The sequence below is a fragment of the Thamnophis elegans genome, chromosome 4, assembly GCF_009769535.1.
Source record: "Thamnophis elegans isolate rThaEle1 chromosome 4, rThaEle1.pri, whole genome shotgun sequence".
Lineage (NCBI taxonomy): Eukaryota > Metazoa > Chordata > Lepidosauria > Squamata > Colubridae > Thamnophis > Thamnophis elegans.
In genome coordinates, this window is record NC_045544.1 from 131,915,721 (window position 1) to 131,937,744 (window position 22,024).

At 43.0% G+C, this 22,024-nt stretch overlaps 1 protein-coding gene across 9 annotated transcripts in view; it reads left to right on the plus strand.

The window, feature by feature from the left end:
* The window catches only part of MSI2 (musashi RNA binding protein 2), a 663,532-nt gene that overhangs the window by 175,289 nt on the left and 466,219 nt on the right, over nucleotides 1-22,024 (plus strand). The gene's annotated exons all lie outside the window — the stretch shown is intronic.

Consider the following 22,024-nt stretch of genomic DNA (forward strand, 5'->3'; position numbering starts at 1 on the left):
CTCCTTGAAGCAGTAACTTCTATTGGAGTTGGGCAGCTAATCTGTGAGATCGTAGACTACACTATACGAAAATGGTGTTTGTGTGAAGAAGTTGTAGACAAGGGCTGTGTGTGAACCCAGGCATGCTGTAAAGCAGTGTTTCTCAAACTTGGCAACTTTCAGATAGGGGGGCTTTGTTAAAATATTCACGACTGGGAGAGACATGGGAACAGGATCAGCCAATGAATAGGCGTAGCAACTAAGCCAATGGGAGCTTAAACAGATCTGAGTCTGTGCAGAGAATTGAAACAGAAATTTAAGCAGTCTGCTGCTCTGAGAAGTAAACTAGCAGTCTGTCTGGGCTTGTCGGCTGAAATGAAGCTAACTGCTTGTGTATGCCTGAAACTCTCCTGCCTTGTGTTTACTTGGAACAACCACCTGTTGGTATTGTACATTTATTCATCTATTCTTATGTAGATAAAGAAGTTAATGAATCCAGCTGCATCAGTTCTATATGTGTGTTTTCTGGATTTGAATTCATGCAAGAAATTCTGACAGACTTCCAACTCCCAGAATTCCCCAGCCAATGCCATGTTGGAGAAGTACTGCTCTAAAGCTTTTTTTTTTTTTTTAAATAGGCTTAATCCCAAATGGTGCTCAACTCTGTGATTTGACCGAGTAAGAAATTGTGTCACCAGGTATCTCGGAGTCTAAAAGAGCATTAACAATTAGCTTTCACCTGGACCGAACTTCTTATGACAAGTTGACATAGGTCACTTGGATAGTTCATAACACCTGGATATCTTCAATTATCTTCAGAAACTGTTTGAAGTATTACAGGCAATCCTCGCTTAGCGACTGCCTCATTTAGTGACCATTTTCTGTTACGGCAATCATGAAAAAGTAACTTTGCAACCAATCTCCATATTTACAGCCTTCACAGGTCTGTAAAGCTAAGGAAAGGGGAAGTAAGAGTGTAAGAGTGCCAGTCCCAATTGTGATCGCCAGTGGTTCCGGATCCCATTCCAACCTGTTCCAACATGGACACGTGTAGTGCGCATGCACACGCACCCAGCGCGTGCATGAATCTTAGCGCCTCCACGAGCCTCTGATGCTCCAGCTGCTCAGTGGAGCGTCGTGCAGGCGCTGTACGCTCTGTGCGTGGAAGCGCCAAAGACTTAAAAGACCGGTAAGGAGTTCAGGCAGGCAGGTGGGCCCTCCGGAGCACCTACCAGAACGGTATCCAGTGCTCCGGGCAGGCTCCGGTACACCCGTACCGGGGCATACCGCCTGCAACCGACCACTGGTGGTTGCTCAAAGAGGGCTACCTGTACTTCCAAAATAAGGCATTTCCCATTTTAACTTTGGATTTTTAAATGCCCGTTTTTTGTTAGAAAGAAGAATTGTACTTATTTCTTTATACCCAGGTGTGTTTTTATTGTTGGTATTATCTTTAATACATAATACAGCTACGGGGCACTTATTATGCTAGTTAAGAAATTTGCAGAGATTGAATTTTCTGAAAGAGTGTGGTCAGAAGACAACCCAAATGTCAAGCACACTAATCCGAATAATAGGCAAATTAAACAAATTGAGTTAAAATCCGAGGCACCATTTTATAGCAGCCTAGGGCTCAAGTACTGGGGAACTGAGCATTATTAGAGCTAGATTAATTAAAGATTTGGGCATAGACAAGGGTCAAATCACAAATGTTCCACAGCAGTAGTCTGCTACAAGGCACAAGTTTTTTACTCTTAGTTTGTAGAACATCCTTCTGATAAAAACAAACAAACAAAAGAGCTACTTGGACATCTTCAGAAGGTAGACCTTTTGCTCTTTAGAAGATTGTCCTTGTAACGAAGCCCTTTTGTGGCACACCGCTTGTATATAAACAGAGAGCAAACCCCACTACCTTCTAGCACTGATTAAATTACCTAGTTGGGTAATGTAATGTCTGCAAGAAAGTAGCCATGCTCAGAGGGCACCAAGAACTGCACAGTTCAACCCCGGCTACAAATAGTTTCTTCTATTAAGCTCCTCTGCATTTGACCATTCTGTAATAATAACAAATTATTATTATACTTTATTCATTAAACATGAAACTCAGTCAACTGAGTTCAAAAATGTATCACAAATACCATTGACTGGTGTTAATGGTTGATATAGGTTGCTATTATTATTATTGTTGTTGTTGTTGTTGTTATCGCAACAACAGAATTGTATCACAGCGGCCAGTTGTTTTGCTGGATTTGGCATTGGTTACTAGTCGGGCCCCACCCAGCGGCCTAGAAGATCCAAGCAGTGCGGCTTTTTGCATTTTACTGATGGTGATTTTGTCCATTTTTAACTGTTTTAAATGTAATTCAAGTGCTTTTGGAATAGCACCCAGTGTGCCGATTAGCACTGGAATTACCACTGCTGATTTGTGCCATAATCGTTGAATTTCGATTTTTAAGTCCTGGTATTTCGCTATGTTTTAATATTCCTTCTCGTCGACCCTCCTATCACCTGTTATTGCGATGTCTATGATTGTGACCTTATTTTTCTCAACCAGTGTGATGTCTGGTGTATTATGCGCCAGTATTTTGTCTGTTTGTATGCGAAAATCCCACAAGATCTTGACCATCTGATTTTCGGTGACTTTTTCAGGCTGATGTTCTCACCAGTTTGTTGCTGTTTTAATATTATAATTTTTGCACAAATTCCAATGGATCATTTGTGCTACTGAATTGTGCTGCAGTTTATAATCAGTCTGCGCGATTTTTTTACAGCAGCTGAGTATGTGATCAACAGTTTCATCAGCTTCTTTGCAAAGTTTGCATTTGGCATCATTGGAGGATTTTTCGATTTTCAGAGGATTTTTTGATTTATTATTATTATACAATTGTATCACAGCGGCCAGTTGTTTCGCCGGATTTGGCATTGGTTACTAGTCGGGCCCCACCCAGGGGCCTAGGACGTCGTAACGTATTTTCGTAATATTATTATTATTATTACTATTATTATTATTATTATTATTATTATTATTTACTTTATTCATTAAACAGGTATCACTGTTACATGCTTCAGCCATAGCCGTGTAGTTTCAATGGCCAGGTCACAATATTTCATTATTTTTTCTAGCAGCTGAGTGTCGCTGAGCGGTGGTATGCACAACGCACATGCTCAATGAGCACACCCAGCCCCGTCGCAGCGTTCCAGTTGCGACGGGATCCGGAACCATCTATTGGTGACCACTGGAGGTAGCAAGGAAGACCCAAGTCGAATGAGGAGAGACCAAATTACTGGGAGAACCAGAATCAACTTGGAAGAGGTTGCTTGCTGAGCGAAGAGGAAGGGAGGAAAAATGACTTAGTGGGGCTTTAGTACAGAATCCCAAGAATTTCCAAAAACTGGAAAATAGGTTATTGATTAGCATGACTAAATGCTGAAGGCGCACGGAACGCTGTTACTTTCCCACCAAGGTGGTCCCTATTTTTCTACTTGCATTTTTATGTGCTTTCGAACTGCTAGGTTGGCAGAAGCTGGGGCAAGTAACGGGAGCTCACTCTGTTACGTGACACTAGGGATTCGAACCGCCAAACTGCCGACCTTTCTGGTCGACAAGCTCAGCGTCTTAGCCACTGAGCCACCGCATCCCTTTAAAGGCAGGATACAAACAAACAAACATGACTCCTAATTAAAATTCAGTTTCAAAGCCACAAAATATTATGTTCCCTTGAGTTGTCCAGAATTATTCATCAAGTAAGATGGCAAAAGCAAAAAAACAAAAGCAAAAAAGGCCAACAGAAAATGTAGGTGTTGGGAAGTCAAAAAAGTAGCTGACAAAGCGATGCGGTCTGCCTTTATCATGTCAAGATGGAATATAGAAAGTGTCTGGGGACATTCAGCTTGAACTGTAGGAGTGCTGACATACTGGCAAGTGCCATAAAGGACAGTTTAAAGAGCTGTGAGGATGATGGAGGCTTGGTTGAGCTCTTAGTCTCAAATCTCCAAAATGCTAAAATGTTTCAGAGAGACCTGATGACACCTTTTTATGACAGACATAAAAATGATGCAACCTATGAATAGAATAGAGTAGAATAGAATAGAATAGAATAGAATAGATTGGAATAGAATGGAATAGAATTATTTATTGGCCATGTGTGATTGGACACCCAAGGAATTTGTCTTTGGTGCAGATGCTCTCGGTATACATAAAGAAAAATAAAATACATTCATCAAGCATCATAAGATATAACACTTAGTGATAGTCATACGTTACTAATAAGCAGTCGAATCCTACTAGGAAACAAATAGAACAACATAAATTGTAAAGATACAAGCAACATGGTATAGTCGAGGTGGCGCAGTGGTTAAATGCAGCACTGCAGGCTACTTCAGCTGACTGCAGTTCTGCAGTTCGGCTGTTCAAATCTCACCGGCTCAGGGTTGACTCAGCCTTCCATCCTTCCGAGGTGGGTAAAATGAGGACCCGGAAGTGGGAAGAGATAGTTAATAGGAAGGGTGAGAAGAAGAATAGTAATAGTGTGCACGAACAGACCACGAGCAGCGTACTGGTAGTGACGGTAAGAGCAACCCGCCACTGATACATAAATATGTTAAATAGAATAAAATGGCATGAAATTATATTTCTGTGTCACCCTTACAGTCTACCCTAATCAGTCCCATGTACGCAGATCTCAACCGAACCATTTAGTTTAAGCACTGTGCTGTGTTAAATGTGATTTTCAGGTTCTGGCCGCACATGAAGTAAGTTGTTTTGATATGGGGATCCCAATGGGTCCTTCATTTGGTATATGGACCAGGGTACCTGTGTCTCAACCCCTTATACAGGCAATAATCAAATAGGATGTGAGCCAGGTCTTCTACCTCTGCCGCTCCGCAAATGCAGAGAGGCTCATTGTAGGGTATAGAATGGAATCTCCCGTATCTGACCATTGTGTCAAGCTGTTCGAATCTCGCCCCTGTAAATATCTCCCTAAAATGTTTTGGCAGTTGTAACTTCAAATAGATGTTTACTTGAAAAGTATACTTGTATTTGCTCAGCCATTTCAAGTTACCTGCCTTACTAAGGACAGCTATAACATTTTGTGCTTCTATATCCTTAATTCCTTGGGCAGCTCTTTTCTTTTTTGAATTGTTCTGTTGCGCAAGAGACAGGAAGAATGTATTTCATGATTCTTTGGGGTTGTTATAGAATTTATTGGTTTTGTTCTTTCGATGCTCGGCATCTAAGCCTGTTCTCTCCCCTCCCTCTCCTCCCCCCCAGTTCTGTAGTTTAGGTTCAGCCTGTTTTTGTTAGTTCTTCCTTCTTCCTTCACGTGTTACTAGGGAAGGGAATACCAAGGAGACTAGCAGGGAATCCCAGCGCTGCAGGGAAGTGGAAAAACACGCTAGAACAAAGCACTGGCAAACCATTTCTTCTGTCTACATGGGCATCTCCATAGTTATCTGAAAGGGCGCTCAACCAGAAGGAGGAGGCTGACTTTAGAGAGCTTTTCATATGAACTGGATCCTTGAAACTGAAATGGAGAGCAAGGTAGCTATATAGTTATCAGCTAGAAATACATACTACCAGCAGAGCAGTGGTGGGATTTGATTTTTTTTAAAACTACCGGTTCTGTAGGCGGGGCTTGGTGGGCGTGGCATGCGTGGTGGGCGTGGCAAGGGAAGGATACTGTAAAATCTCCATTCCCTCCCCACTCCAGGGGAAGGTAACTGCAAAATCCCCATCTCCTCCCGATCAGCTGGGACTCGGGAGGCAGAAAATAGAAGGGAGCGGGGGCAGTCAGAAGCGTTATTTGCCAGTTCTCCGAAGTATTCAAAATTTCCGCTACCGGTTCTCCAGAACCGGTCAGAACCTGCTGAATACCTCCTCTACAGCAGAGGCTGGAAATACGATGAACCCCTTTGTGTGACAGCTCTTGAATGTGCATTGATAAAAGCAAGTATCAGTAGGTTTTCAGAAGCTGAACAGCTGCATTTTCATCCTGAAGAATAGGATTTACAGGTAGTCCTCGACGTATGACTGCAGTGGGGACCAGAATTGTGATTGCTAAGCAAGACGGCGGTTAAGTGGCTCACACCTGATTTTTATGTCCTTTTTGCTGTGGTGGTTGAGCGAATCACTGCAGTTGTTGAGTGAATTGTGCGGATGTTAAGCTAATCCACCTTCCCGCATTGACTTTGCTTGTCGGAAGCTAGTTGGGAAGGTTGTCAATAGGGATCACATGACCCCAGGGAACAGTAATTGTAGTAAATATATGCTTGTTGCCAAGTGCCTGAGTTTGATTACGTGATTATGTGAATGCTATGGCAGTCATAAGGGTGAGGATTGGCTGTAAGTCACTTTTTTCAGTGCTGTTGTACCGTCAAACGGTCACTAAACAAATAATCATACATAACGTGAAGACTATCTGTGTATCAAAGTTAGGAATTTTGCTAGGGCAAAAACATTGTTCCTGATTCCGTGCCTCATCATGTTTCTTGGTACCTTGATGACCCACTTCACAAGGTACTAGAGGCAGTCCTCCACAGTTATGACCACAATTCAGCCCCAAATTTACCTTTATCAAGTGAGAAATTTGTTTTTAAGGGAGTCTTGTCCCATTTTACGACTGTTCTTGTTGCGTTTGTTAAGCAAACCACTGAAGTGGTTAAATTAATAACACGGTCGTTAAGTGAATCTGCCTTCCCCATTGTCTTTGCTTGTCGGAAGGTCACAAAAGGGGATCATATGACCCCGGGACACTGCAACCGTCATAAATAGGAACCCGTTGTCAACCATCCAAACGTAAATCGCGTGGCCATGGGGATGCTGCTCTATGGTCATAAGTGTGAAAAATGGTCCTAAGTGACTTTTTTTCAGTGCCATTGTAACTTCGAACTGTCACTAAGTGAGCTGCTGTAAGTCGAGGACTACCTGCATCCTTACGGTCTTGAGTTAGATCAGGGTGCATTCAGTATGGTAACACTGCTTAATATTTTGAAAATTGAACAGAATTCAATTTTACATCGTTTTGAATGAGTTATTAGAGTCTCGTGAGATGGGAAGCTAAAGATATTTATACATAGGTAAAGGTAAAGGTTCCCCTGGCACATATGTGCTACTCGTTCCCGACTGTAGGTGGCGGTGCTCATCTTCATTTCAAAGCCAAAGAGCCAGTGCTATCTGAAGATGTCTCCGTGGTCATGTGGCTGGCATGACTAAATGCCGAAGGCGCACGGAACGCTGTTACCTTCCTGCCAAAAGTGGTTCCTATTTTTTTCTTCTTGCACTTTTTACATGCTTGCGAACTGCTAGGTTGGCAGAAGCTGGGACAAGTAACGGGAGCTCACTCCGTTATGCGGTGCTAGGGATTTGAACCGCTGAACTGCTGACCTTTCTGATCGACAAGCTCAGTGTCTTAGCCACTGAGCCACCATGTTATTTATGCATATTTATATATAAATAAAATAAAAGGATTAATCCATTGCCTTAATAACAATTGCCTTGCTGCAAATGGATTTCTTTAATTAAAAAAAACAACACAGGCTATTTGCCCTGTTAAAAGCCTTTTAAAACTTGCCACCAAAGCCAAAGAACCTGCTTTCTCTCTCTCATTCTCTGTCTCATTCTCTGTCTCATTCTCTCTCTCATTCTCTCTCTCATTCTCTCTCTCTCTCTGTGTCTCTCTCTGTGTCTCTATGTCTCTCTGATTCTCTGTCCCTCTGTCTGTCTCTCTGTCTCTCTCTCTCTTTTGTATTCTGTTTGAGAACAAGAGTAATTCAGTTACAAGTTCACTTTTCCCATTAGGCAAGTTGCATTTTAATCAGATGTAACGTTTTTTCTCAATGCAGAACACAATGGAGTATGAAATGTAACTCGCCCGCATACACAGATAGTGATTTCTGCTCTCTTGCTCTTCAGCCATTTCTCTCCCAGTCAGCGTTTATAAATCTTAGAAAGACTCCAGTGATGACACTGGAGATTAGATGGTTCCCTCTAATCGGCCTCCTTCACTTCCTTTGTATATTTTTTGATTTGCATGAGGAGAAGTGCGATGTACTTTTTTTTTCGTCTTTAGGTCTAATTAGTCGTCCCCCCCCCCCCGAAGTTCAAATGAATGTTGGTCACTTGTGATTGTAGATTAAAACTCTTTACACCTTCTCTGTCAGGCTGAAATGGTAGGCAAGAGAGGGCCAGGTTAATAGAGATGCACGCAGCAAGTTCCTTTCCAATTTTTTTTAAAAAAATCTTCAAGCTCAGAATGTTTGTGGAAGATTCATCTTTTGTCAAATTCTGGCTGAAGCTGGATCTAAAGAGAGATTGGAGTCATTATAACTGCCTCAATCTTGTGAATTGCAGAGAGAGAGGAAGTCGATTTAATGTTGGGTGCACTTTCCTCCAATACATCGATTGCTACCCTGCTTTCCCCAAAATAAGCCCTAGCATGATTTTTCAGGATGCTCATAAAATAAGCCCTACCCCCAAAATAAGACCCAGTTAAGGATCGTCAACCAGGTGGATGAATTTAGAACTGTATTCCCCAGAAAACAAGACCTAGCCCCAAAATAAGCCCCAAATGTGTCTTTGAGAGCAACAATTAATATAAGACCCAGTCTTGTTTTCAGAGAAACAGGGTAAATGTTTGGATTATTGCTGTTTCACAGTTTAGCAAATCCCCTTCCATTTTCCAGATCTGGCCCACGGGCCTTGTTTTTGTCAACCCTGGGTTAGAGAACAAGAAAGATCTGAGTTAACTTGTGGTTTAGTTTACCGTGTCATGCTTCACAATGTCTGTAGGCAAACATTGACAGGTACAGAAGCTCTTTGTAAAGGAAAAAAAGAACCCTAGAGACTGTTCCTTGTTTTTCCTTCTACGTAATGCTTGGCACGGAAAGGCGCTCAGTAGTGTGGAAGTCCAATTTGAAGTGGTATAGCCTGGCACAGGCTTAGAAGTGAGATAAATATCTTAATGAATCTTAATGGGCTTCCATTGTCTTTGCTAATAAGATTTCTGCTTCAGGGGCAGGTGGGTTTCCATCTATCTCCCCCCCCCCCCGTCTGATTTACGCTTTGTGCATGCAACAGGGGCACAAAGTTTTTTTAGTTGGGGGACTCCCAAGGGGTTGATTCAATTGTTATGCACAGATTGTGTTACATGTGCACGCCCCCCAGTATGCCCTCTGCCCCCCTGCGCATGCACGCCCCTTGCGCATGCACCCACCGGTCCCCCGCATGTGCTCAGCGCCGCCCCGCCCATGCGTGGCAGAATCCTGAAGACCAGCTGGCTGGCAGGAGGCGCGTGTTCATGCATGGCAGAGTTGAACTGGAGTGATGGCTCACGTGCCATCAGAGGGGCGCTGCGTGCCACCTATGGTACTCATGCCATAGATTCGCCATCATGGCACTAGAAGTTTGACAGGTAAAGGAGAGGTTGGTGTGGCAGCAGAGGTATAATACTGCTGTTGGGCAACAGGGAAATTCCCAGCTTCATCAATTCTCTGCATTTCCTGAAAGATTTGCCCAAAAACCAGTGTTTTCAAATGCTTTGTGTTGACTCTGGAGAACACAACGGAGAGGCACTGCTCCAAAGGCAAACAATCACGGATGAGGTGGAGATGTAGCAGCTATTTGAAGGAGGAAGCTAACACAGCTAAGTGTTTTGGTTTGTTTTTTTTCCTTTTTTGGTGAATGAATAAAATATAAAGAAGAAATCACGAATGTGGCTTACAACAACTTAGCCTCACTTCTTTCTTTTTTTCACCCTTTTTACCCTCTTGATTGGTCTGAGTTAAAAAAAAAAGGACAAGACACGTAGAACTCCTTATTCAGTGCAGTTTTTCTGCTAAATTTCTGTTTCAGAAATTCTGTTAGCTTCCTCAGCTGATTCTGATACCTGATCAAGAGTTTTGTGTCATAATCAAATGGCCCCCAGACTTTTGTATAATGCTTTAATTCAGGGGTCTCCAAACTTGGCAGCTTTAAAACTTGTGGGCTTCCACTCCCAAAATTCCTCAGCCAGCCATGGGAGTGGAAGTCCACAAGTCTTAAAGCTGCCCATTCATTCATTCATTCATTCATTCATTCATTTTCTATGGAGGCCCCTGCTTTGATTTATTTATTGATATTTATTTGTAATTCATATTTCTTAACCACCCATTTCGTTCAGAGGGGACTTTGGATGGTGTACAAAATCATCAATAAAATTAACAATTTAAATCAGAATGATTTAGGCTTAAAAGTTTTTAAATTGCAAAAACAACATTACAAAAGATTCAGAAGGTGAAGAATTCTAAGATGGGGGATTAACAAGTGTGTGGGGGGGCATCTAATGGGAACAATCAGCCCCATGGTTGTGTTTCAGACAAAGGGCTATCCAACATCTTCTTAAAGACTTCCAGTGTTGGGGCATTCACAACTTCTGGAGGCAACTTCTGTTCCACTGATTAATTGTTCTAACTGTCAGGAAATTTCTCCTCAGTTCTAAGTTGCTTCTCTCCTTGATTAGTTTCCACCCATTGCTTCTTGTTCTACCCTCAGGTGCCTTGGAGAACAGCTTGACTCCCTCTTCTTTGTGGCAGCCTCTGAGATATTTGAAGACTGCTTTCATGTCTCCGCTAGTCCTTCTTTTCATTAAACTAGACATACCCAGTTCCTGCAACCTTTCTTCATATGTTTTAGTCTCCAGTCCCCTAATCATCTTTGTTGCTCTTCTCTGCACTCTTTCTAGAGTCTCAACATCTTTTCTACATTGTGGCAACCAAAACTGAATGCAGTATTCCAAGTGTGGCCTTACCAAGGCATTATAAAGTGGTATTAACACTTCACGTGATCTTGATTCTATCCCCCTGTTTATGCAGCCTAGAACTATGTTGGCTTTTTTGGCAGCTGCTGCACACGGCTGGCTCCTATTTAAATGGTTGTCCCCTAGGACTCCAAGATCCCTCTCACAGTTACTACTGTTGAGCAAGGTACCACCTATACTGTACCTGTGCATTTGGGTTTTCTTGCCTAAATGTAGAACCTTACTAATTTGTATTCTCTCATAAAGGGGAACAGGTACAGCCACACAGTTGAACTGCCTTTTCAAGAAAACGGGGAATGCCACAGTGAGATTTAATTTTGTGCGATATTTTGAATCAAAAGAGCTGCTTTCCGGAACAATTTCCTGCCTTTGAAATGGCTGTCCAAGCATTAATAGGTTGTTGCTGTGCGTTTCCTTGTCATGACTAATATTTCTTTGACCAAAACTATTGAAGCAAAGGATTTTTTTTTTTTAAAAAAAGCTTTTTCATTTTTACTCTTTCACCTTCCTTCATAAAAGAACGGCTCTTCTTTCTGTTTCACTTTTTGTTTCCTCTTGATGTGACGTATATTAAATAGATCATTGAGGGGATGGGGAAGAGAGTCTTTTAAAAATGTCGAATAATTGCTTCCTTTCCCTCCATTTCCTTTTGGTTTCTGTATGTGGTTGGGTATGTCGAGGCACTGTGTGTGTGTGTGTGTGTGTGTGTGTGTGTGTGCGTGTTGTGTATCCACACTTTGGTAGGACATCAAATGTTTGGCTCCGTATTATATCAAAGCTCCGTATGAAAAAAAGGCCCTTGACAGGCCTGCAAATGGTTTAGTTACAAGGCTGCTTGAGCCAGCTCTTCTTATTTGTAAATGACAATTTTCTACAGCAAAATATATGCTTAGACTTCAGTTGTCGAGCCGTGGATGGCAGCCAGGAGAGGAATAATTGAATTTTAATGCTGCTCGGTTTTAAGGTGATTTTATTTTTTTAAAAAGAGGAGCGAATTAAGTCACCGAAGGATGGTTAGGGAAGGGGGTTTGGTGGGGCAGGGAAGGGAAGGGAGACGACATCACAGCCAATTTTTAATAAAGTTTGGAATTGGATGGGGTTTAATTTGTTCCATGCTCAGTCTGGCTTTTTTGTCTGGGTGAGGCTAGTCACTCAGTGCAGTGTCTACCCCAGTGTTTCTCAACCTTGACAACTTGAAGATGTCCGGACTTCAACTCCCAGAATTCCCCAGCCAGCGAATGCTGGCTGGGGAATTCTGGGAGTTGAAGTCTGGACATCTTCAAGTTGCCAATGTTGAGAAACACTGGGCTAGCCCAAGTGCAGTGCAGATCTTAAAAGTTGGAGGATTTTTTTTTGGGGGGGGGTGCTTTTAATGTGTCTGCATCCAGGCATATGATTTGTCTCTGGCTGCAGAGAGATGCCTGCCAGCATTACTTAAATCAGTATTTCTTCCTAGAGTGAAAAGAAAAATAGTAATGTTTGAGTGATCAGAAGGCTTGGGGGCTTGAGGCTTTATGGACTATGGATTTAGACTTTCCCCATCAGTCACATGTATGTAAAGGTTGGCTCTGATCCTTCTTTTTCTACAGGCTTATGACCATTAGCTCTGAGCAACTTTCTGTAACGAATTGACCCAAGTCTCCATGCATCTCGAGGCCCCAGAATTGAAGATGCATAACCCCCAAGTGTCCTGTTGATCTGCATTTGGGGGTGGGTGGGGAGATGGATGGATGGATAAGGGAAATGCCAGCAATAGTTTACTTAGACTTCAGTAAGGCATTTGACAAAGTAGACCATAGTCTACTTCTTCATAAGATAGAACAATGTAGGATAGATAGCAGCACCAGATGATGGATTTGCAACTGGCTGACCAACTGCACCCAGCAGGTAAAATTTGTGGGAATCGAAAAACAAAAACCCTCTTGTTTATTGTTTTTACACTGGAAGTTTTAAAGAGATTGGAAAACTGTTTGCCTGGAATGGTATGGAGTTTCCTGCTCGAGCAGGAAGTTGGACTAGAAGACCTCCAAGATCCCTTCCAACTCTGTTATTCTATTTTGTTCTGTTCTATTCTGAATGCATGAATGAATACAGGTAGACCTCATTTAGCATATGATCTGTATAGCGACCATTTGAGGTCACAACAAAGCTGAACACTTTGTCACTAGTCCTTGCATTTACACCCTTTTCGGCAGTGGTGGGTTGCAGGCGGTATGCCCCAGTACGGGCATACCGGAGCCTGCCCGGAGCACCGGGTAGCGTTGCGGTATGGTGCTCCGGAGGACCCACCTGCCCGCCTGCGCTCCTTACCTGACCTTTAAAACCTCCGCCGTTTCTGCGCATGGCACATACAGTGTGTGTGTGACGCTCCGCCAAACAGCTGGAGCATCGGCGGAGTCTTGCGGAGGGGTTGCTGGAAGTAAGACACATGCGCACACCGCACCTGTTCAACCCGGGTACGGTTGCAACGGGATCTGGAACCCACCACTGCTTCGCGGGATTGTAAAGCGAAGGAAGAATGGAGTAAAACCATAAAATTGGGATGTTTCACTTCGCAATTGCTTCACTTAATGAACATTGCTGGTCCCAAACGTGGTTGCTAAAAAAGAACTACCTATACGTGCATACTTTCAAGTTGCATACTTTCAAGTTGCACATTTAACCACAAAAAAGATTTATTTTGGCTAGAACATCAGTTATAGGACAGGCCTGGACCAGTTTCCGCTATATGTGGTTTTCTATGTCCCTTTTTTCCCCTGCCAGCAATGTGGGTTAAGCACATCTAGATATATAATCTTCAAGAGGAAAGGCAGATGCATTTTGATTCAGAGGACCAAAGTCAGATGGTGGTTACAGCTGCCACTTGGATACCCTCATGTTGTTGTGAGGGGGATGTGTTGCAATTTCCTTGCTTTTCAAAAATTGATAAGTATCTGGGTTTTACCTGTATCTGCCAGGAACTTACAACTTCCTTCTAATAAACAATTTTCTTCTGCGTCATCTTGGTTATGTCAGCAGCTTTCTGATAAGTGTGCTTCAATTTTCCCTGGCTTTGTTCTCAATTCTTTCTCTTTTGCTCCAAAGTAGAACATAGAACTGAGTATATGTAGAGAAAAAAATATATCTGGAATTCAGCCGAAGATGTTGCTTTAATAACTACATCTTTACCTTATCTACTGTTGAAATATACAGGCAGTCCCTGATTTCCTTATTGATTGTTTGAAGTTATGAAAAAAGTGAGCTACAACTTGGTTTAACAGTTATTTGTTGGCCCTTAACCTACAACAGTTCATTTAGTGACTGTTCAAATTTACGACGGCATTGCAAATAGGGACTTATAAGTTGTTTTTCACACTTACGACTGTTGCAGCATCCCCATGGTGAGGTAATCGAAATTCAGACGCTTGGCAACTGACTCATATTTCTGACAGTTTCAGTGTCCCGGGGTCATTTGATCACCTTTGCGATCTTCTGATAAGCAAAGTTAAAAGGGAAGCTAGATTCCCTTAACAAAAGATATTACTAACTTAGCAACTGCAGCGATTCACTTCACAACTGTGATAAGAAATGTTGTAAAATGGGGAAAAATTCATTTAACTAATGTTTTCGCTTAACAAAGATTGTTGTCTTGATTTGAGGACTGCCTGTAGCTTGTGTGCTATTCATCTTTTCATCCATCCTTCAACTGGAAATAGGATTGCGTCTTTAGTGGTTAAGCATCCTGTGAACTATATGAAATCTATAAAACCTGGCATTAAAAAACCCAGAACAGGGTTTTTTTAGACTTAGAACACACGTTGTAAGGTCATGCATATGCATTTTTAAAGGGACGCTGAATTTGTCGATCAGAAAGTTCGGCGGTTCGAATCCCTAGCACCGCATAACTGAGTGAGCTCCCCCATTACATGTCCCAGCTTCTGCCAACCAAGCAGTTCGAAAGTATGTAAAAAATGCAAGTAGAAACATAGGAACCACCTTTGGTGGGAAGGTAACAGTGTTCCATGTGCCTTCGGCATTTAGTCATGGCAGCCACATGACCACAGAGACGTCTTCGGACAGCGCTGGCTCTTCGGCTTTGAAATAGAGTCGGGAACAACTTATTAACCACATTTATTATTTATTATTATTAACCACAACTAGCACATATATGCAAGGGGAGCTTTTACTTTTACCTTTATATTCATTTGTCCACTGTCACCATTTTGGAAAAGACAATCACTTTTATATGAGAGTGAAAGTAGAAGGCCTCTGTTGAGATGATTCATATTATCTGCAATCCCAAAGAAGCTTTTTCAGGAGGCAACTGGATTGTCTAGGTTTTTTCTTCTTCTGAAGACATCTCGCTTCTCATCTAAGAACTTTCTTCAGCTCTGACTGGATGGTGGGGAATGGAAAGATTTTTATTCTTTGCATACAGCTGGTCATTGGCATTCCTTTTAGAGAGTCCTTGAGGCTACTTGGAGGTTTACCTGTGTCTTCAGAGTCACCTGAGTAGTGCAAATGGGTATGGAGCCTTCTTGGCTTCCGGAATGTTTTCTGCCCTGTGGTCCCTTCACTGTTGAAGACAGGCAGAGGCTGTTGGAGATGAGTCTGTGTTGTCTGCATTTTGGTCAGAGCTAAAGAAGCTTCTTGGGTGAGAAGCAAAACGTCTTCAAAAGAAAAAAAGAAAAACAAGAACTAGGACAGAAAGCATCTTGCAGCCCAAAAGGCTCCCCACTTATTTGTACTACTCAGGTGACTATGAGGACACAGATAAACCTCCAAGTGCTTCAAGGACCCTCTAAAAGGATGCAAATGACCAGCTGTCTGCAAGGAATATAAATCCTTCCCTTCCCCACTATCCTATCAGAGCTGAAGAAGCCTCTTGGATGAGAAGCGAAACATCTTCAAAAGGAAGAAAGCCCAGTTGCCTCTTGAAAAAGCACTTTTGGGACAACCAAGACCTGGCTGACTGAGAATCTCCCTAGAAGATTATCTGCAAACCTTAATGGATACTTGTATTTAAACATTAATATATTCTGAATCATTGCCCCCGTTTAATCAAGCATGGGTTTGGGTATTTGTTTACTTTTTAGCATATTGATTAATTTTTCTAATTGAGTGGTTGCAGATCTGTCCTGTTCTAATTCAGAACCACTGTAATTTGGAATCTCAGCTGTCTTAAAATGTGTTATGTTATCCTTTTGGGGGAATGGTCTCACAGGAACAATTCGCAATTTGTTTGTCAATGAATTATGAGATACTTACTTTCCTCTTTCGAATGCACACGTGTGGTGCCCAATTGCAATTTGCCTCTAAAGAGGAAGGAAATAAATCTTAAAGGGTGTAAAAAGTGAGGCACCATTTTTTCTTTCCTGCCCCTTTCCCTAATGATTGCAAATTAAGCAGGTGGGTTATCATACCTCTATTCTGGGGGAGTTGTAAATTTCTGGAGACTTAATGTACAGTTGATTAAAGCTGATAGTGTTGAAAAATTGTCTCTGTACATGCTCCCCATTTGATAGGGAAGGATACTTTTTGAACTTTCATAACCAATGTAATCCATGGCTAAAATAATGTCAGGGAGCAATATGTGGGTCTGGAAAGCTAACGCAGGAAAGATTATTATTCAGACAACTCCCTGCCTAAGTACAAGTTAGGATCATAATTGAGCCTGCAATTTTGGTCTTAAGTTGTGACGTTCATAAAGCCATCACCGTGTGATCATGCCCAATTTTATGAACTTTTTTTGCAGTGGTCATTAAGCAAATGCCGCATTAAGTGAACGTCATGGTCATTAAGCAAAACCATTTTCATTGTGGAGTGGATTTTGTCAGAAAACAAAAATTAATACTGTTTACTAGAGCCAGTTTGATCTAGTGGTTAAGCCCCCAGGCTAGAAAGCGGGAGTCCGTGAGTTCTAGTCCCACCGTAGGCATGAAAACCAGTTGGGTGACTTTGGGCCAATCACCAGGAGATGGTGAGTTCTAGTCCCGCCTTAGCCATGAAAGCCAGCTAGGTGACTATGGACCAATCATTCTCTCAATCCAATCCACCTCACAGGGTTATTGCAGGGAAAATAGGAAGAAAATATGTTGGATATGTTCATTGCTTTGGTTTGTTTATAAAGTAATAAAGGCGGGATACACAAATGTAAATAAATAAAATAAAACAGAAATATAAAATGAAAATAGGGCATTAAAAATGACTAAATGGGGGCCATTGCAGAGCACTTAAAATGCGATCCTGTGACCATGCTCTCTCTGTGTGTGTGATGTTGGAACCTTGAATCTGGGTCATAAAACCCCTTTTCAGAGCCCATAGTAACTGTGAACAATTGTTACGTCATAAGTCACAAGTGGAGGACTACCTGTAGGAATCCTTTGTAGACTTTCCAATTGAAGCGAGCCACTGGGTCTTCTATGTGGAAGAAAACCAGTTCTGTATCTACCCAAAGACATTTGTCATTGTTGTCTCAGCATCTTCTGGAATTTAGTATTGAGTTCCAGAACATATCAAGCACATAGGGCTGGTTCCAACACCTCTACCAGAGAACGGATCGAGGGAGTGATGTTGCCGCTGGAGTTCAGGCAACATTCTTAATCTTATGGTAAAAGTCAATGGATGTTGAATATGATAGAGAACCAACCTAGAACTAAGGAGAAATTTCCTGATAGTTAGAACCTTTAATTCAGTGTTTCTCAACCTTGACCACTTGAAGATAGCCGGACTTCAACTCCCAGAATTTTCCAGCTGGGGAATTCTGGGAGTTGAAGTCCGGACATCTTCAAGTGGGCAAGGTTGAGAAACACTGCCTTAATCAGTGGAACGGTTTGCCTCCAGAAGTCGTGGATGCTCCAACACTGGAAGTTTTTAAGAAGAGATTGGACAACCATTTAGAATAGAATAGAATAGAATAACAGAGTTGGAAGGGACCTTGGAGATCTTCCAGCACAACCCCGTGCTTAGGCAGGAAACCCTGTACCATTTCAGACAAACGGTTATCCAACATCTTCTTAAAAACTTCCAGTGTTGGGGCATTCACAACTTCTGGAGGCAACTTCTGTTCCGCTGGTTAATTGTTCTAGATGTGAGGAAATTTCTCCTCAGTTCTAAGTTGCTTCTCTCCTTGATTAGTTTCCACCCATTACTTCTTATTCTACCCTCAGGCGTTTTGGGAGAATAGTTTGACTCCCTCTTCTTTGTGACAGCCCCTGAGATATTGGAAGACTGCTATCATGTCTCCGCTAGTCCTTCTTGTCATTAAACTAGACATACCCAGTTCTTGTATCCGTTCTTTATATATTTTAACTGAAATTTGTCTGAAATGCGATAGGTTTCCTGCTTGAGCAAGGGATTGGATTAGAAGACCTCCTAGGTCCCTTCCAACTCTGTTATTTTATTTACCATTTACCAGCTGAAATGAAGTTTCAGTATGAGTGGAACCATTTTGTGGAGTAAACACATTGAGAGCTTTCATTCACAAGAGTATAAAATACTATTATGTCTTCGGTACACTAACGAAAAGTTGGGAAAGAACCAACCCATACTACTGTTGTGCACCATTCAAGTTTTCCAAGGGCACTGAGGGCGCTTCTTGTCCTGTCCTGTTCATGTCTAGATCTAGGAATCCCCCTTAGTTGAAGATTGAAAGTTCTTTGCCAGCATATCATCCATTCAAGGTAAAATCTTCTAGCAGTAGTACTGTTTCCAGGCATAAGAATAATATTTTCGTTGCCGGCTTCGCCTCCCCGATTGCTTTGTACCTCCCACTCCAAACTGGCTAAGCCACAATTGAGACGCTCTCACTAAAGCTACTTTTTAATTGATCCTCAGAGAGTAAAGGAGCGCTCCTCCACGCAACGCAAGTCACAACACATTTGCCGCTGTGACCAAAAGGCACTCCAGGTTGCTTTCAACACCTTTTAAGGTTTTCCTGCAAGCCGTGAACGATTCAGGCCATTGTTCTTCCTACTCAACCCTGTGTTCGGCCCGCCCCTCTTCTCAGAAACCCTTTGAAAGCCAAAGGGGTTTGGGCACAGGTGTAGGTGTGTGTGTGTGTGTGATCTCTACGCTTTTAGATTAAGTCTGCTTCTGTGCAGAGCAATAATTTAGAAATGTGTAAAATAGCATCTCTCAGATCCTTGCACACCTGTCAGATTATACCATCTGTAGCCTTAGCCATTCCAAGTCACAACAGTTCTGTTTAGTGTCCATTTGGAGTTAATAACGGCACTGAAAAACATGACTTATGACTGTTATTCACACTTACAACCATTGCAGCAATTCCATAGTCACGTGATCAAAATTCAGACCACTTGGCAAATGGCTCATATTTATGCCAGTTGCAGGATTCCGGGAGTCACGCGATCTCCTTTTGCGATCTTCTCATGAGCAAAGTCAATGGTGGAAGCTGATTCACTTAACAACTGAAGGGAGTCACTTCACGGTGGCTAGAGAGGTCGCAAGAGTGATGGAAGCTGTAGACATCTACAGGACAGGGAGATGTAATGACAGGTGTAAATGACCTTGGGAGACAGGAGGAAGAGCCTACAACCAGACCACGTTCGGATAAGAGGCAGTTGAGTCTTCAGAAGGAATGGGGGCATGGCAGACATCTCAGAAGGGACCCTCCCTAGTCTCTCAGACTGTAAAGATGAGGGGAGAGAGATGTACTTTCAGTCTTGCAAGATTCTGTTAAGGTAGCCTTACAAGAAAGATAGAGCTAGTATTTCTGGGGGTGCTTTTTGTTTTGACTTCCCCGCAAGGCAGCTTAGGATTGCTTTTCCAGAATTTGGGAGAGAGCCCAGCCCTTATCCTCCAATAGGGAAACCCTCTAAAACCAGGGGTGGGATTCAGCCAGTTAGGACCAGTTCGGGTGAAACATGCTAATTTTACATCTTGTTTGCTGAACCGGTAGTTGCAAGGCTGGCCCTGCGCTGCCCACCACGCCCCTTCCAGGAATCGCCACTCGGCCCGTTTTGGATGCCAAATAAGTGCAGGGCCCACACAGAGGCCCTAGGAGGGCAAAAAACAGGCCTCCCATAAGTTCCGGAAGCCTCCGAACCTTCGGGAGGGCAACAAATGGGCCTTCCGGAAGTTCCGGAAGTCTGGAACTGACCCGTTTCCAGCCTCTGGAGCCTGGGAGAGGCCATTTTTGCCCTCTTGGAGGCTCAATGAAAGCCTCCAGAGCCTGGGGAGGGAGAAAATGCCCCCTTGCCATGGTGCAGAGGCTGAGTGGGCCACACCCACCATGGCCACACCCACCAAGCAAATGGGCAGAGAACCAGTTGCTAAAATTTTTGAATCCCATCCCTGCCTACAACTACAGGCAAGGCATTGCTCCTTTCTCCTTGTCAATTGTAGCTTAAGATCCACTCTCCACTTTTACCATTCTTCAGAATCTTTTTTTAAAAAAACCAATAAAGGAGAATATTTGTAGCTCAGGGTTGACATTGAGGAATCCTTGGTGATCTCTGAGCTTGGCTGTTTTCTTGCAGACGTTTCCTTACCCCAGTGGTTCCCAAACTTGGCAACTTTAAGACTTGTGGACTTCAACTCCAGAGCTGGCTGGAGAATTCTGGGACTTGAAGTCCACAAGTCTTAAAGTTGCCAAGTTTGGGAACCACTGCCTTACCCAAAGTAGGTAATCCGTGCTAGTTACCTAGTTTGGATAATGAAATCTTTTTAAAAAAAAAAAACCCTCCATTTTTCATCTGTTTTTATTGCCTGCGGTGCCATGAACTTCATCATCCCAAAAGATTTTTTTTTGTTGGCCTCAGGTTAATACTTTATAAATATTATTAGTCCCTTGCAAATTTTTTCCCAACAGGAAACCGTCTTCTCCGCATAATTTCTAGGCTTCTGAGACATGCAAAAAAATAAATAAATCCTTATGCTTTCTGACTCTAAGGTCCCACTTGGAGAATGTATCCCAGGGCTATTTTGCTGGCCTGAATTGATCAAGTACTGTACTTTCATATCCTGAGCGTGTTGGGGGATTATGAGATGGTAAAATGCGAATTAGGATGTGACAGCTCGCTTCCTATATTTCTTTCCGTCCGAGTTGGTGCAGGAGAATTGGTGGCAGGTTTGATTCAGTTAACAACTGCAACTTGGAAACAGTCCTCCAAGCAGAGAACTACCCTGTTTTCCCAAAAATAAGACCTCCCCCGATAATAAGCCCATTTGGGCTTTTTGACTTAACACAGAGCATCCTGGCCATCGTGGTGGAAGGCTGGAATAGCAAGGAAGGGACTCTCTGAAGGAAGACAACATGGGAGACTTAGTTTGAACATGCTATGGTCACGCGACAAGCCATGTTGAACTGGGGGGGTAGGAGGCCTGCCAGTGAAACTGCTTCAGAATGAAAACTGGTATCAAAAGAAAATGGGCAACGGGATTGGAATGCCCAAATCTTGCCATCAAAGACTGTTGACCAAATAGTATCTCTTTGAATTGAATTGAATGTCCTAAATCAGAGATGGGCAACCGGCACCTTTAGGACCTGTGGACTTTAACTCCCAGAATTCCTGAGTGTTGTTGCCCTCCAGCACCCAGCGGAGCTGGTGGCAGTCTCAGACTTGGGGAGGTTGGGGAGGAACAGGGGCCAGTTCTGGATTCCGGGGAAGGCTCTGATGAGGGCTCTGCATTGGAAGCAGAGATGGGGCCAGGGCTGTCCGACAGTTATCAGCTGCCTTCGGAGTCGGAGATCAGTGGGGCAGAAGAACAGCTGGAGCCTGTTCCCAGTATGCGCATGTGCAGAGCTGCCAGGAGAAGGGAACAGCTAAGGAACAAGGGCCGACTTGGGAGTAAAGTCACAGGTGGACGGTGAATGGTTGCTCCCATAGGGAATAAAAGAGGAGCGAAAGGGGAGGGGAGTTTGCAGGAGACAATTAGTTTGCTTAATTAGGGTGAAGATTTGTTCGTGACTCTCAGAGACTCCTTGCCAAGTATTTTCTTGTACAGCGTTGCCTTTTGGAAGACGGCCTGGCAGCTCTCCAAGGCTGATAAGGTCTGTGGTTGTAAATTCACCCTTCAAAGACTGTTTGATGGGACTGAGAGCCGAGGTGGCGCAGTGGTTAAATGCAGCACTGCAGGCTACTTCAGCTGACTGCAGTTCAGCAGTTCGGCTGTTCAAATCTCACCGGCTCAGGGTTGACTCAGCCTTCCATCCTTCCGAGGTGGGTAAAATGAGGACCTGGATTGTTGGGGGCAATATGCTGACTCTGTAAACCGCTTAGAGAGGGCTGAAAGCCCTATGAAGCAGTATA